The sequence below is a fragment of the Balaenoptera acutorostrata genome, chromosome 5 (genome assembly GCF_949987535.1).
Source record: "Balaenoptera acutorostrata chromosome 5, mBalAcu1.1, whole genome shotgun sequence".
Classification (NCBI taxonomy): Eukaryota; Metazoa; Chordata; class Mammalia; order Artiodactyla; family Balaenopteridae; genus Balaenoptera; species Balaenoptera acutorostrata.
In genome coordinates this window covers 78,647,597-78,665,427 of record NC_080068.1, presented here as the reverse complement: position 1 = coordinate 78,665,427, position 17,831 = coordinate 78,647,597, and the positions used below count along the sequence as shown (strand labels likewise).

Genomic DNA, 17,831 nt, shown 5'->3' with positions numbered 1-17,831 from the left:
CCCGAACCCCAAGCCAGGAAGCGGCTGACGCGGCTCCGCACTTCACATTTTGTTCCTTCAACTTCGGCTGAGGCTCCCCGGCGGCTTCTCTCGCCCCTGGCCACTCGGCGCCGCCGAGGCCTTACCGGCAACTCCGGGCAGCCCCGCCGGGCCTCGATCCCGCGCCCCCACCCCCCCACCCGCTCCGGTCTCCCCTTCCGTCCCCTCCCTCCACCAGCCGAGGGCGGGAGCCGAGCCGCCGCCGCCTTTACCTCCTCCTCATGCGGGCGGAAGGTGCATCGAGCGCCCGGGCCTCTGTCAGGTGGTTGCGCCGCCGCCCCTCTCCGGGCTGCACACAAAGCGGCTCCGCGGGTCCCGCCGCCGCCGCCGCCGCCGCCGCCGCCCGCCCCGGAGCGGCGCTGGGGCTGGCGGTGCCGAGGAGGAGCAGTCGCCGCGGGGGGAGACGCGGGGCGAGTGAGCGCTGGGCGGGGAGACACTGCCGCTCTCCGTCTGGCCGAGGAAGAGCAGCCTCGGAAAAGGCTCCTCCGGGAGCGTGTGCTCGTGTGTTCGCCCCGGAACCCCGGGCCCGCCCGCCGGCACCTCGCGCCGGCCGGGTCCGTCAACCCGGACCCGGACGCCCCTCGCAGCGGCGCGCGCCCGGCAGTCCGTGCTCCGGGCAGCCGGCGCCTCTCGCACACACCGGCCGGTCACGCGAGCGGTGCGAGAGCACGCGAGAGAAGGGCGCGCGCCTCGCTTCCGCCCCTTCCTCCGCAGGCCGTGCCTCCGCCTCCCTCGGGCCTGAGGCGGTGGCGCGTGGGGCAGACAGCGCCGCCACCCGGTTGGCGCCAAGACCTGCCGCGCCGAAAGCCTCCGGGAGGACGGGACCCAAAAGGCGAGCGGAGGAGGAGCCCGGCTGGCGGGAAGCGAACCGGTCCCCGCGGCACTGTGAGGGCAAGCGGGACGAACAGGGCTTTACCTTATGCCGCGGAGATGAGTTCATGACTTTTGGGGTTCATCCTGAGGGACGTGGACGGAAATGGTTGAAAAATGGTTAATTACTTGGTGAAAATGAACTGATTTCCTCCCCAGGGACAGAGGATCTGCAAACTGAGGAAAAGTTTTGCAACATGGCACAACGTGGGCCGCTCATTCTTGTTCCTTCTGACAGCCACCAGAGTTTGCCCTCCCCTCTTTAGATGTCTAAAATTAATATTTTGAAAGCAGCAAAATATGAAAATAGCATTGAGTCGAGTAGTTCTCAAAGAAAGGTCTGAAACGTAGGATCCTGGGCTTCACTCCCAAACCTGGAGAATGAAGATCTATGAGACTGGAATCCAGAAATAAGCGTGTTTACAAATTAGATAGATGGCTCTTGTGAATATGGAATAATTCATTTTTTTAAAGTGTTAAGTATACCGAAGAATAACTTTATTTCATCCAAAGGAAAGCCCAATGCAGTGGTGTTTGAGCAGCTTAATGTAAAGAAAATTGAAGCAGATGAACCTCAGGAGCACGTACATAATTTCCGAAAATGTAGTTGAAAAAAGAACACAATAATGTGAAATAGCAGGCAGCTCTTGAAACTGACCACTGCCATAGTTTAAAATGATATTCGATTATTTATTTAAATTATTCTTGATGGATATCCATCGGTCTTTTCCACATTCTTTGCTTGATCTTAAAAATATTATAGGTGCTGGGACTTCCCTGGTGGTGCAGTGGATAGGACTCCACGCTCCCAATGCAGGGCGCCCGGGTTCGATCCCTGGTCAGGGAACTAGATCCCACATGCATGCCACAACTAAGAGTTCGCATGCTGCAACTAAGGAGCCTGCCTGCTGCAACTAAGACCCGGAGCAACCAAATAAATAAATAAATATTAAAAATTCTTTCTAAAAAAAAAAATATAGGTGCTGCCCTCACTGAATTGTTTTTCAGGTATTCCACAAGGGAACAATCATCTTGGAATCTAACACACCACAGTTGCTGATTTGCTACAACTCTGCCCAAAGTCAGAGCTTTGTTCTTGGGCATTTAGAGTAGCAGGCAGAATCCATTTAAGATTGTCTTCATCCAAACTATGAAATTGACCAAAACCTACACTCTTTTTAGGCTCTTCTCTCACTTATGATTTTTAAAAATCTGTCACATTTAAATAGCTAAAGAGTGCTGCTTTTTGTTTTCATTCTTGCTCTAAGTAATTTACCCATAATTAAATGGAGTTTTGTATATACCCATAAGTTTTAATTTTATACAATGTATTCCTTTTTAATACTGTTTGATTTTATGAGCACTCATAGGATAGTAAGCCCTAAGGATTATAACACATAAAAATGTTGAATTTATATAATTCTAAAATTCAGGAATCCTGAAATCCTTGTTTTTACTTTCTTTTTTTAAAAATTTTCACTTAGTGTAAATGAGAAGAGGTACATTCATTTGAGCAACAATTATTTAAAGAAGGCCTATTATACAAGGCATTGTTTTGGGCACTGAGAAAAAAATCTGTAGTGGGGAAGTGGACAAACATCCCTACCTGTTGTGGTAGAGCTTAAGTTGTTTGGGGAGAGATAGACAAAAAAAATAAATAAATTGCTATGGAAGAAAATAAAGTAGAGAAGCAGGGGTGGGATGCAGACCACATATAACCTTTTAGGCCTTTGGTCTTTGGAAAGACTTTGGCATGTACTCTGAGATGGGAGTGTTTTAAAAAGAGAAGTGATATTATATGATTTATGTTCTATGCGCTAGGCAACCTTTGACAAATTAATCTTTCTGTGCCTCATTTTCCTCATCTGTAAAACAAGGATAATAGTTTCTATTTCAGAGGGTCATTATGAGGGATAAATAAGTTAACATTTGTAAAGTGCCTAGAATAGTAACTGGTACATACTAAGCTCCACATAATTTTTTAATATACGTAAAATGAAAGAATCACTCTAGCTGCTGGGTTGAAAATAATGTAGAGCTGCAAAAATAAAAGTAGGATAATCAAGTATAAGACAACTGCAAGAATCCCAAGGAGAGATGGTAATAAGAACTGGGTAATAACAGTGGAAGTGATGAAAAATGGTACAAGAAAAAGAGAGGAGTCAAGAAAGCAAGGATGGCTCCAAAGTTTTTGACCTGTGTAACTAGAAGGATGAAGTTACCACTAACTGGGATGGGGAGGACTGTGCTTGGAACAGACTGAGAGTCAGAATGTCTTTTAGAATCTAAGCTATTTAAAAGTTAATTTAACAGTTACTCAGCTCCTGCAGTGGGTAAGGCATTATACTAGGCCCTGGGGAAATATTTAGAAAACAAGAAGACAAAGTCCCTGCTCTTGACAGTATCAGAGTCTAATGGAGGAAACACAGACGTACAACGAAACATAACCAAGGCAAGGCTGTGATTTATACTATAATAGGGATTTACATTATATTGTCTGGGAGCCTCAGAAAGGGGTGCTATGGGAACTTCCCAAAGGAAGGGGCATTTGAGGCTGGGCACTGGAGGGTGAGTTGTTGTGGTGAGTAGTTTTTGTGGGGCGAGCAATAGTTAACAGAGATAACCACAAAGTGAAAAAAGGCCTGGAGGTAATTAAGTGCAATTTCTTTTTGAGGAAAAGACTTTGATGTGATTAGAACAATAGTTGCATAAAAGAGTGGCTTGGCTTTGTGAGACTTACTCTACCCCCACTAAACTTCCATCAGCCCCTCTCCCGTACACAAATGTACAAGCATACAATCTATGTACAAAATGGCATCCAGTGCAGCTTCAGGACAAACCCCTAACCCCCTATTTCAATCATACTACCAACCACGAATTCTTCCTACATGGAAATTCTAGATCCAAACTCTAGGGAACTGCAACAGTGGAAATGTTCCACACTTGCATTGTCCAATACTGTAGGTACCAGCCACACGTGACTATAAAACACCTGAAAGGTGGCTACTACAATGGAAGAACTAAATTTTTAATTTAATTTAATTAAAAAAATCTAAGCAGTCATAAGTGGCTAGTGGCTACTATATTGGACAGTGCAGTTCTGGAGTGCAAAGTTTGTAGGAGTGATTGATGGAAGATGAGGGTAGAGGATAAACTGTGTTCACACTGAATGCTGCAGATGTTGAACAGAGTGGTAGTTTCAAAGGATGAACTGGGGTAATAGGAGACTAAAGACGTTTATAGTGAAAGTGAACTATGGTAAAAATACAACCAAACAGATAAAAATGCAAAAATAATTAAGATATTTAAAGCAGTTTTTAAAAATATGTTTTTTATTTATCTGAAATTCTTTATTCGCTTTTCAATTTAAAATGTAACTAGCTAATTTATCCTGAGTAATTTCACAGATTAAACATTTGAATCTTCCATATACCTCTGGTCACAGAGAAATTTTAACAATACATCATAATTAGTGTGAAACTAAAAAAATGGTACTTTAATTTATTTAAGTGTCTTTCCAGATATCACTGACAGCTTAGCTAAAATTTAAATATATTTAGGCATAGGATAATGACATATCTATCTGTAGTGAATGAAATGAATTTGACATGTTTCACTGATGACTGATGACTAAAAATATGAAGTCTGAATCATTTTAGCCTAGTATGACCAAGATGTTAATGATTAACTTATTTGTCATGGTAATTTAAAGACTTTATTTGAATCCTGTTTAATATCTTAGACTCCATGCACATCTCTCTTCAATTTAAAGTGTGAAGGCTGACCTGCATCATTAATTATATTAGCTTTCTTAAAATTGTTTTATCAAAATTAAGTATTATTTAATGAACAGGGACAGCAAACTAAAACTAATTATTTTCAAATATGAAAGAAACTACAGATGTACACAACATGAGTAAATCTTAGTGACATACTATGATAACCTATTTATAAAGTTCAAAAGCAAAGAGTACCCCTGGAGTACAAGGGAAAGCAGGGAACACAGGGGAACAACATGGGAGAATGAATACATAGGCAGATATTTTCTTGTTAAAGCTTTACTTTTGGGTGTAGTGGTGGCTTCACGTATGTTCATTATATGTTAAGCAAATGAATGGATGAATGAATGACAGCAATCCATGGAACAAGGAAGGATGTGTTTGTAACCCAAGGATTATGATTAATCCAATTCAGGGCACCTGAGGTCTAGAAGAGAAAAAGAGACAGACTCAAAAAATTTCAAAAAATTTTATATGATAATTTAATATTTTTAAAAATTATATCTCCCAATGTCAAAGAAATTCTGCCCGCTTGATAATTTTTTTCTAATGGTGATAGTAAAATGAGAAATTATTTGGAATTATATTTTATATGAATGCCACTTTGCAGCCCTTCCTTAAATTGCTAGTATTTGGATGATAAATGATTATAAAACTAAAAGAATTGTCAGGGTAATTAAACTTTCAACAATCACATTAAAGTGTATTTTTATTATGAAGCTTGGGATGTCAGCCTCCTATTGTTTTATATGATTAAAATAAATAAGAAAGTGGACTTCCCTGGTGGTGCAGTGGGTAAGACTCCACGCTCCCAATGCAGGGGGCCCAGGGTTCGGTCCTTGGTTGGGGAACTAGATCCCGCATGCTGCAACTAAGAAGTCCGCATGCCACAACTATGAGCCTGCATACTGCAACTAAAGATCTGCACGCTGCAACAAAGGATCCCGCATCATGCAATGAAGCTCCCACGTGCCACAACTGAGACCAAGTGCAGCCAAAATTAATTAATTAAATAAAATAAGAAAGTAAACTTATGACAAATACTTTTGTTCATTACAGTAAAGACAGAAAGATTCATTTATGGAAATGTATTAGGATAATCATTGCCTCCCCTCCCGCAAACTCTTTTCAGACAGTTGTTCCTATCCCAGTCCTATATATTTCCTCTCTCTCTCTCTCTCTCTCTCTCTCTCTCTCACACACACACACACACACACACACACACACACACACACAGCTGACTGAGCCTGCACTGACACCTGAACCAAGAAAATGCAGTCCACAGGCTGAGCTGAGCCAAACAAAATATCATGAGAGGCGCTGTGGGGCTTCCCTGGTGGCGCAGTGGTTGATAATCTGCCTGCCAATGCAGGGGACACGGGTTCGAGCCCTGGTCTGGGAAGATCCCACATGCCGCGGAGCAACTAGGCCTGTGACCCACAACTACTGAGCCTGCGCGACTGGAGCCTGTGCTCCGCAACAAGAGAGGCCGCGATAGTGAGAGGCCCGCGCACCGCGATGAAGAGTGGCCCCCGCTTGCCGCAACTAGAGAAAGCCCTCACACAGAAACGAAGACCCAACACAGCCAAAAATAAAAATTAATTAATTAATTAATTAAAATTATGAGAGACGCTGTGAACTGAAACTCAGCAACAGATGGAACTTTCAGCTGTATTATATTATATCAATGTAAAATAGTAAAGGTCTTCAGCTTTCTGCATGTGAGTATGCTGAGGAAAACTGAGCTGCCCTAATTTGTATCCTGATTGTTCCGTTTTTCTTAGGCTCCACATAAGCATTGTTTCCTTACGGTAAAATCCCTTTCACTTGAACTAATTTGAGTAAATTTCTGAACTTTAACCACCAAATATGACCTGATTTAGAATGAACAATTGTACTTCATGAAATCTTAACCATGATCCATGAACCTAGCTTGGCTGGATCAAATAGTACCCTCCAAATTAATGTCTACTTGGAACCTCAAATCATGACCTTATTTGGAAGTAGGGATTTTGCAGATGTAATGAGTTAAAATGAAGTTATACTGGATTAGGGTGTACCCTAAGTCCAATGGCTGGTGTTCTTATAAGAAGATATGCAGAGGGACTCCCCTGGCGGTCTAGTGGTTAAGATGCCGCGCTTCCACTACAGGGGGCGAGGGTTCGATCCCTGGTCAGGAACTAAAATCCCACATGCCCTGCAGCACAGCCAAAAAAAAAATAGGAAAAAAAAAAAGACATAGGAATAGAGACGTAGACGTAGAGAAGGGACACGTGGACATGGCGGGGAAGAGGAGGGTGGGAAGAACTGGGAGATTAGGTTTGACATAAATATACTACCGTGTGTAAAATAGATAGCTAGTGGGAACCTGCTGTATAGCACAGGGACCTAGGCCCGGTGCTCCGTGACGACCTAGATGGGTGGGATGGGAGGGTGGGGTGGGAGGGAGGTCCAAGAGGGAGGGGATATAGGTATAGATATAGCTGATTCACTTCATTCTACAGCAGAAACTAACAAAACATTGTAAAGCAATTTTACTCCAAAAAAAGAAAAAAAGACATGCAGGGAGGAAGGCCAGGGGATGACAGAGACAAAGATTGGAGTGAGACAGCTGCAAGCCAAGGAATGCCAAGGATCACCAGCAAGCACCAGAACTAAGGAAAGAGGCAAGGGAGGATTCTTCCCTTGAGCCTTCAGAAAGAGTATTACCCTGCTGACACCTTGATTTCTAGAACAATAAGAGAATGAATTTCTGTTGTTGTAAGCCACTGTGTTCATGGTACTTTGTTACAACAGCTCTAGGAAACTAATACACCTGCCACCAGCCATAAGTAAAATTTGTCTTAAAGTGGGTTAGTTAGTAGCTGTAAAGAAGCAAAAGCATTTTACCTTCTGAGAGACAAATTTCATCACTCTCATTTTTGGACCTAATTTTTTTTCATTTGTTTTTGAAAGAGAGCTATAGAACATTTATAAAGCCGTGAGTGACAGCTTACCTGATTTCTACATTTTTCTCAATTGCATTAAGTTTGTGAACCTCAATTTATCTCTAGAATCTGCATTTTCATTTTTCCATTTTCTCACATTCTTAGGAAATAAGAACACTATGCAAGCAAATATTTAAATAATTGTACAACTAAGAGAAACTGCAGAAATGGAACTGTTGCTTGGCAGGCAGCTCCACCAAGCTTTGGCTCAAAGTATTCCTTTGTCAGCTGATATGGAAAAGTCCAAAATTGGAATTTTAAAAGCTGTGTAGAAATGAGAATATATAATGTACTAAATGAGATTGTACAAAAGTGAATGGACTAAAGTCAACATTTACTTGTTTAATAATCAATTATTCTTTTCGTTATGCTCATTTTATTAACTAAGAATTTTTATAAATGCAATATTTTCTATGATTTATAGCTATCAAATGTCATTACCGTAATAACTGTGGCAGATTGTAAGAATAAGTAGCTGAACTTCAAATTTCTGGTTGAACTGAAAAGGTAACCACATCAGAACTGGTAGCCAGCACCATCTGACTTGTCCAAGGAATGTGCTAAGAATTTACGTAACTTTTGCCTTCTGAATTTTTCCAAGTAGTTCCAGAAACGGAATAGTATTTGGAATGTGGACTACCTAGTAAATACTGTTTTGGAAAAACTCTTCAGAGTTCAGTTATGCGTAGACTCATCCAGAGACTACAGAAAATTAAACGGTGAGCCTGCAGGAAATTTAACAAGGGCTGTTTCACCTTCTAATCATGACAGATTTATCATGATTTTCAGAAGATAGGAAGTTTTTTGTTAATTGAATTTTCGACATATTGAAACTTAATCAGAAAACTCCTTTCCACTCAATTGAAAATATTACTAGAATGTATCAGTTTTCTTTTCATTCTTTAGGAAGCACAGGATAGTGAACATGATGGGGAATCTTTGGTGTTTGAACAAAGCCCAGTGCCTCAGGTTTGTCAATCTGAAAGCCACTTGAATTTGCAAAATTGTAGGTGTAGAATCAAAGACTGATTGAGCTAAACAGGTACTGAGACTAGAACTTTCCATGGAAGTTAGTTCCATCTCTGTGTGTATTGAGGTTTTTGTTTTGTTTTGTTTTGTTTTGTTTTGATTACAACAGGGGAGGCCAGTTAAGAACCTCTGTTAAATTGGGTCTTGATACCTTGATCCACTTAGCACATACTGTCTGCAAGTTCTATACTAAATGTTGAAGATGCAAGGTGGAAAAGATATTGTCCCTGACTTGAATAGGCAATTTGAAGTTTTCTTGTGTTATTATTATGTTATTACTATATATTCATGCATGCAGGATGCTGTCTACTTCCCTCTGAATGCCTACTTCATTCTTTGCTCTTTGAAGAGGCTCCTTTCTTTGCTTTTCAGTTCACATGACATGCAGAAGAGAACCATCCATCTTCTAAGCTCACAACTCCTTCATCTTAGATCAGCCCAGACTAAACTGGAATTTCTTAGTCCAAGTTGCAAATGCTAAGGACAATAAATTTAATTCTTCTTTCTTTCCTCCATAGCACTTATCATCTAGCATAATAAATAATTTATTACTTATTATGTTTACTGTTTATGGTTTGTCTCTCCAGGTGCCCATAACTGGTCTAATCAATTGGGGCCAGGCGGGCAGGGTCATGGCTAAAACATACCTCTGGATGAGCCACCACTAATGAACTGGGAGACCAACAGCAATTTCCAGAGAAAACAAAGATTTTTGGGTCATAGACCAAGCACATCTTTCAAAAAATTGCCACCAAGGGTTTATCTTGTTAAAAGTAGTACCAAAGCACACACACACAAAGTTCCCAATGTACCCACCAACTCGTAAAAAAGAAAACCTCTCCATTAGCATCAGAGTTAATTATTTAAATGGAATTTTCAGAGTTTTGGCTTTTTTAACCTTAAAAAATCAAATACATTTTCACATTTTAATAAATAATATTTAATATATATTAATAAGTTCAAAATTTATAACATAATATCTATCATTTTTCATATAATAAAACAGAAAATATTATCTCCAAGAAACTCCATTTCTGTACCCTGATCTGCATCCCTGATTCTCTCACTGTTAGTATGGCAGGACAGACATTCTTTTCCTCCCTGTATGCTCTTCCTTTCCTGGGGCAGAGCACATACCATGGGGAACAGAAGGAGCATTTGGCAATGTTACTGAATGCAGTGGAAGAGACAGAGACCCCTTCAGAATATTAACACATGAGGGAGTTCAGTCTTTGCAATGTGAAAAGTCTGATTGTATATACTCCACTGATAGGATTTGACATACCCCAGGTCTCATCTAGAGTGGAACAGAGCTGAATGGCCCACAGCCTATGCCAGAGGTAGAGAAGAAGACATAAGATCATGGGGAAAGGGTGCAGGTGTCATGGAAGGAGAAGAAAAGAAAGGGTAGGGCCAAAGGGGAGGATGTTTTTTCTTTGTTGGCAGAGAGGGGGATAGCCAGGTAGGGTGGCTCTGTGGACTTAGATGGAAGAACACCTGTCCACTGAGGGCTGGGGAAGCTGATATGAAAAGAGTAGAGAAACCTTTTCCAAACACTTACTCTGTTGTGAATCTGGGGATATCTGACACTAATTTGAAGCAAGGTACTATTGTGTACATTCTGCTAGATTACAAACCATGTGAGGGCAGGGATCTTTGCTTATATTATTCAGGGTGTATCTCAAATGCCTAGAACAGTGCCTGGCACGTGCAGGCACTCAATAAATATTTGGTCAACTGAAACAAAAAATTCTGGACTATGTGTCTATCCCTAACTGGCTAAAAATATGGATGTTTAATATTGGGCTGTACCACTGCTGCCTTCCCTATTCCAGGCATGGTTCTGCTGTTTCACTAGAAATGAACCAGTACATTTGTCAAGTGATATACATAAGTAGAGGAGGAGGAGAAGGAGATACTTTACAGGACACGACAGAATATTAGACTTTTACTGCTATTATCTCTGACAACATACCAGATACAGGAGAAATTAGGGTCAACAATGAAGTAGAATTAGATTTTTCCAATATTAGTATAATTTTTTAAGAATATAGAATCTGCTGCTCTCTTCTTCCCTTTCCCAGTATTTATCCAATCATGTCAACTCTGAAATGGATTGGCTTGACATAAGACCTAGGAGAAATGGGAGAGTGCTACATACTTATATTTTTAAAAAAAGTTTTTATCAAAGTATCATTGCTTTAATGATGCATAACAATATAAAAATACATATAAATAGCTTATTATTATATTTGAACATGAAACTGCATAGGCAGAATCCAGGGTATTTTATTATCCAGTCAAATGAACTGTTTTAAGATTTGAGAATATTGCTCTGATTTTTGAAGTTTTAAGAAGTTCTGGAGTGGAGTTTTGGAAAGTTCTCTAACAAAATTTCCTTGGTACAATGACTTACAAGGTTATTTCAATGAAATAGATACATTTTTAAAATTTATTTATTTATTTATTTTTGGCTGTGTTGGGTCTTCGTTGCTGCGCGTGGGCTTTCTCTCTAGTTGCGGCGAGTGGAGGCTACTCTTCGTTGCGAAGCTTGGGCTCTAGGTGCGGGGGCTTCAATAGTTGTGGTGTGTGGGCTCAGTAGTTGTGACTCATAGGCTCTAGAGTGCAGGCTCAGTAGTTGTGGCACACGGGCTTAGTTGCTCCACGGCATGTGGGATCTTCCTGGACCAGGCATCGAACCCACGTCCCCTGCATTGGCAGGCGGATTCCCAACCACTGCACCACCAGGGAAGTCCCGAAATAGATATTTTAGTATTTATTCATGATGCACCCCTCAACTGACTCCCACAAAGGGATGAGACACAGTGCACAAGGGGGCTTGGCTAGACAATAATCACCTCTTACTGTAGGCATCACGGGCTTTGTTACTGAGTCAAATGAGTCAATCCTGGCTTTTCTCTTAGAATAAATTTTCTCACCAGGAACTGCTTCTGCTTTCTGGCAAATAGGATTATTTTAGCTCTTCCCACCACGTTACTAGGTATCTCCAGACATAAATATAATGGACAAAGCTTGGACCGAGGCTGGGAGCCCATTGTCATCATTTTATCTGTGTGTAGTTCTTTATAGCTTAAAAAGTACTTTCATACCCAATATCTTGTTTAATGCTATCAACAACTGAGAGAGGTAGGCAGAGATGGATTTACCATGAAGCTAATGAAGTTTAAGTTTCAGCGCCCCCTGGGAAGTACCTTAGCAGAGCCACACAGTCATAAGAGTTTGTAAAATTTGCAGTTTTAACCACAGTAGATTTAGACTACTGTCTCTGTCCCCTGTGACTACCCTTCTTTAGCACTTCCCTCATTTTGAGAGACATTGGAGTGTCCTTAGGCATTTTTTGGGATCCAACTGAGGGGGAGTTGAATTTGGTACATTTAATTTGGATTTAGCAATGGGTAATTCCCTGGCAGTCCAGTGGTTAAATCTCCAAGCTTTCATTTCCGAGAGCCCAGGTTCGAACCCTGGTTGGGGAACTAAGATCCCACAAGTCGCGTGGCAGGACCAAAAAAAAAAAGTAATTTGGATTTAACGAAATATATTTATGTGGTTTGCAATCACTTTTATGTATAGTTAAGTTATTGCCAGTTATCTCAGTGTAGAAATGGCTTCCAGGAACTCTGCCTCTGCAAACTGTCAATGAATGTTGACAATGCAGAGTTTTTAAGGTTTGTCACTGAACAAGAGATCTTCAGATGCCTTGTAATCTTGCACCTCATACATGAAAGAAACTTGGTAGAGGGCTTTCCGTATTTGACAATGATCCTAAAAGTTTATATGACATTACTGAAACAAGTTGTGGAGCTGAAATAAACTTTTTAAAAACTAGCAATAGGAAAAAAAACCTGAATAACTAGATTACAGAAAAGAAAAACTACTTTTCATTCTCTATACAGAAAAAAATATAACAAAACCATTGTCATATGAAAAGGTGATCAAAGATAACCAAAGTTTTAGAAAATGAGAGTATGGAAATATGGAAAGATTCATTCCTTTAGCTATTTCATCCACAGATATTTATTATTTGCCTACTATATTTTCAAGAATGCTGCTAGGGGCTGAGAATAGAATAGTGAATAGACACAAATAGCCCCTGACATTGAGATATTCATAGTCTAAGGAGGAGCAGACCCCCAGCAAGTAATCATATCAATAATTATTTATTTATAATTATGATACTGTGATAAAAGGGAAGTGCAAAATGCTCTAGAGATAACCTAAGTCTGAATCTTAGGGAAAGTTTCCTTGGAGAAAAAGTATATGAAAACCAGAGGAGTATCTAGATTAAAGGGGGAGTGAAGGATATCCTACTCAGGGGGAAGAGTAGAAACAAGGGCTCTGAGGTGGGAAGGTACTTGTTGATTGAAAAAAAAGAAAACAAAAGAATGACAGTGTAGCTATGGCTCATCATAAGCAGTGGGAACGCGGTGAATGAGTCCAAAAGACCAGTTTGCCAGTTCTAAAATGTCATATAAGTGAAACTTAGAGTGTATATGTATACTCTATATATTTGTATAAGGCTTCTTTAACTTGTATTTCATCCATGCTGTTGCATGTATCTGCAGGTGTTTGTTGCTGATGGACATTTGGGTTGTTTCCAGGTTTTGGTCATTATGAATAGAGCTGCTGCGAACATTCTTGTATAAGAGTTGTGAGATTTTTAGTCCACTGTTTTTCCCACCTCACTGCAGTGCAGAGGCAAGAATATGCTCTGTGTTGCACAGAAGTTTAAATAAACAAGCAAAGAACAGTTCAATACCTACCTGATCTTTTTGTTGACCTCATGAGGCACTTGGAGTCTAGTATTTGCAGATAAAAAGAACTGGGTCAGGTAATTCAACACGGACACAGCAGCAGCTTAGCCTGAGTTCCACATCACCAACATCTGATACGTGAACCATACTTTGAGACAGAGGATGTTCAGGTAGGAAAGGGTTCTTGCTGATGCTTGAAGGTGGGGAGCTGATCTTGTCTACACCCTCTAGTCTAAAGAGGAATCCATAACTACCTAAACGACTCTTTATGCCCTGCCAAATGGTCTTAATCCTACTTCCCCTTATCCCTTTCCTACTTCCCCTAAAGGACTGACACCATAGCAGTGATCTGTAACTCTAGCTTTACTGTATAACCCCATGGTACTTTTAGTGTATCTGCATATTCAGAAGAAGCAGTCTCAGTCTTAAAGCAACTCCTGGGGTTGGGTGTGCTACGGAAAGTCAACTGCTACTGCCATATGCATCACTGTCTGATTACTCCAATTTTAGTCACTGTATCTGTGACTTTATTTTTTTAAATTGAATTATAGTTGATTTTCAATATATTAGTTTCAGGTATACAGCATAATGATTCAGTATTTTTACAGATTATACTCCATTTAAAGTTATTACAAGATAATGGCTATAATTCCCTGTACTATACAATATATCCTTGTTGCTTATCTATTTTATACATAGTAGTTTGTTTCTCTCAATCCCATACCCCTATCTTGCGCCTTCCCCCTTCCCTCTCCCCACTGGTAACCACTAGTTTGTTTTCTATATCTCTGAGTGTGTTTCTGTTTTGCTATGAACATTTGTTTGCTTTATTTTTTTAGATTCAACAGATAAGTGACATCATACAGTATTTGTCTTTGAGTGACTTATTTCACTAAGAATAATATTCTCTAGGTCCATCCCCATTGCTTCAAGTGGCAGAATTTCATTCTTCTTTATGGTTAGTATTCCATTATATATATAAACAACATCTTTTTTATCCATTTGTCTGTTGATGGACACTTGGTTGCTTCCATATCTTGGCTATTGTAAATAGTGCTGCTATGAACATTGGGGTGCATGTATCTTTTCAAATTAGTGTTTTCATTTTTTTCCATATATATATATACCTAGGAGTGGAATTGCTGGATCATATGGTGGTTCTATTTTAGTTTTTTGAGGAACCTCCGTACTATTTTCCATAGTGGCTGCATCAGTTTACGTTCCTACTAACAGTGTACAAGAGTTCCCATTTCTCCACATCCTTGCCAACATTTATTATTTGTAGACTTTTTGATAATAGCCCCTCTGACAGGTGTGAGGTGATATCTTATTGTTTTGATTTGCACTTCTCTAATAATTAGCAGTGCTGGGCACCTTCTCATGTGCTTGTTAGCCATCTGTATGTCTTCTTTGAAAAATGTCCACTCAGGTCTTCTGCCCATTTTTTGATTTTTTTTTTTTTTGATATTCGGTTGTATAAGCTGTTTATATATTTTTGGATATTAACTCCTTGTTGCTTATATCACTTGAAGATATTTTCTCCCAAAGAGAGTTCTGCCTGTGCTTTCCTCTAGGAGTTTTATGGTTTCAGACTTTACATTTAGGTCTTTAATCCATTTTAGGTTTATTTTTGTATATGGTGTGAGGAAATGTTCTAATCTCATTCTTTTACATGTAGTTTTCCCAGCACCACTTATTGAAGAGATTGTCTTTCCTCTTGCTTCCTTTGTTGTAGATTAACTGACCATGTGTCTATAACTTTATTTATTTTTAAAAATATTTATTTATTTAGGCTGTGCCGGGTCTTAGTTGCAACATGCGGGATGTTTTAGTTGCGGCCTGCGGATTCTTAGTTGCACTATGCATGCGGGATCCAGTTTCCCGACCAGAGATTGAACCCGGGCCCCCTGCATTGGGAGCACCTAGTCTTACCCACTGGACCACCAGGGAAGTCCCGTGACTGTGACTTTAAATTGAAGAACAACACTGTACAAACATGACAGTATGAAGAATATCAGTCTTCAGTGAATTTTTATTTCTGTAGTTAAAAAAGACAGTATTTTGAACCATTTTTTTCCCCTGAGTAGAGACTTATCTTTCTTGCAGGAATTTTCTTTCCAGAGAGTATTTCTATGGCCGTTTAAGATTTTACATTCTTTTTGTTTCTGCTATATTTCTTCATTTTACACTTTTTTTCTTTTTTTAGCTCAAAGTTAATACTCCATTCCAGCCTCCTAGATAATTCATTCTTATCACATACTTTTAACTAGTACTTACTAGCCCATCATCTTCTCTATTCTCTAGATTTCTCTTAAATGAATCTTTCTGTGCTACTGGCGGGATTTTTCCTTTCAGCCTTTCCTTTTTAGCTTCTAACTACCACACTTGAGCATGTACAGTAATTAATAAAGATAGATTCTTTCTTTTTTTTTATTTTTTTATTTTTATTTTTTTGATTCTTTCTTTTTTTATATAATAATTTAAAAATATTTATTTTATTTTATTTATTTGGTTGCACTAGGTCTTAGTTGTGGCTCACTGGCTCCTTAGTTTTGGCACTTGGGCTCCTTAGTTGCATCATGCTAACTCTTAGTTGCAGCGTGCATGTGGGATCTAGTTCCCTGACCAGGGATCGAACCTGGGCCCCCTGTATTGGGAGCGTGGCGTCTTACCCACTGGACCACCAGGGAAGTCCCAAGATAGATTCTTTCTTTGGTAATATATATATATATTTAATTTATTTATTTAGCTGTGTCAGGTCTTCACTGCAGCATATGGGATCTTTTGCTGCAGTGCTCGTTGTGGCACGTGGGCTTCTCTCTAGTTGTGGCGTGCCAGTTTTCTCTTCTCTAGTTGTGACACAGGTTCCAGAGCACGTGGGCTCTGTAGTTGAGGCGCGGGAGCTCAGTAGTTGTGGTGTGAGGGCTTAGTTGCCCAGTGGCATGTGGGATCTTAGTTCGCCTTTCTTTGGTAGTATTGTGAACTGGTAACTGGAAAAATCTTCCTATAAAACATCTAGAAGTGCTGGATAAAATAAAACATTCTTTTAAGTAAAGAACTGATGTTTAATGGCCATAAATTCCTTTCATCCCAATATGCACTTCCCTTTGCAGTACAACTTTGCTGCTTCTTGTTCAAGAGAGGGTCTATTCCCTCACCCTTTACACCTGGATTGCTCTTGTATTCTGACACCAACTGGTGTGCTGCAATACAATTCAATTCTAATGCTAATTAGTTGGCATTATTGTAGGAATCCACAGGTTAAAGGTCATGATCTCCAACAAGACTGCTCTTGGCTTCAGATGCCAGCCACAAGTGGGTTCCTCCAGCCACCTGCACTTCCGACCAACTAGTTAAAAATGTGGAGGGTTCCCATGAACCCCCTCAGATTCGGTAATTTATTAGTATGACTCATAAAATTCAGGAAAGCACTATACTTATAATAACAGTTTGTTATGAAGGGTACATGTCAGAACCAGCCAAATGAAGAGACACATATGACAAGGTCTGGGAGGATTCTGAATACAGAGCTTCCACGCCCTCTCCTTGTAGAATCAGAGTGTATCACCCTCTTGGCACATCAATGTATTCACCAACCAGGAAGCTCAACTGGGATTTGGTATCTAGAGTTTTCACTGGGATTTGATTACATAGGCATGACTGACCGAATCATTTGCCTTGTGATTAAACTCAATATCCAGCCCCTCTCCCCTTTCTGGGGATTACACTGGCTCAAAGCCCCAACCTTTTAATCATATAGTTGATCTTTCTGGTGACCAGCTCCATCATGAGTCTTTTTATCTCATAGCATAAACTAAGGTGGTATCCAAGGGGGGTCATGAATAGCAAAGGCATCCTTAGTACTTCGGAAGTGCCAAGGATTTAGAGCCTCACTCCCAGCAACCAGAGACAAAGACTGGTCAAATTCTGTATTATATAATGCCGTTTAACCGATAGAATATAGTGAAAACGTGTTATACGACTTCCAAGGCTAGGTCTTAAGAAAACTTACAGTTTTCCATTTTGTACTTTTGTAACGCTGCCCCAAGACTGCCATGTAAAAAAGTTGGTCTAGCCATGTAGAGAGAAACTGAGGTGCATCAGCCAATAGCCGGCACTGACTGTTAATCATGTGTATGAGGCCGTTTTGGACCCTCCGGCTGAGTGCAGCTTCATCAATGACCCCAGGCAAAATGAGCAGAGGGAACCCACATTCAACCCAGGGAAGTGTGAGATATAGTAAAACATTGCTGTATGAAGCCACTAAGTTTTAGTGTTGTTTGTTATGTAACAATGGATAACTGATAGTTGGGAGCCAAAAACAAAGGTAAAACCAGAGCTGAAAGCAAGTAAGC

General features: G+C 40.3%; 1 protein-coding gene across 2 annotated transcripts in view; it reads right to left on the bottom strand.

Annotated features, from left to right (window-relative positions):
• PDS5A (PDS5 cohesin associated factor A) overlaps nt 1-398 on the bottom strand; it is a 128,553-nt gene extending 128,155 nt beyond the window's left edge. Inside the window, exon 1 of one of the 2 annotated variants that reach the window (XM_057546611.1) lies at nt 252-398. The gene's annotated coding sequence lies outside the window, so the exon portion shown is untranslated. Of the gene's footprint in view, nt 1-41; nt 175-251 lie in introns of those variants that run through there. The other variant, XM_057546612.1, reaches the window with a different exon arrangement.
• Between the last annotated feature and the right edge of the window lie 17,433 nt (nt 399-17,831).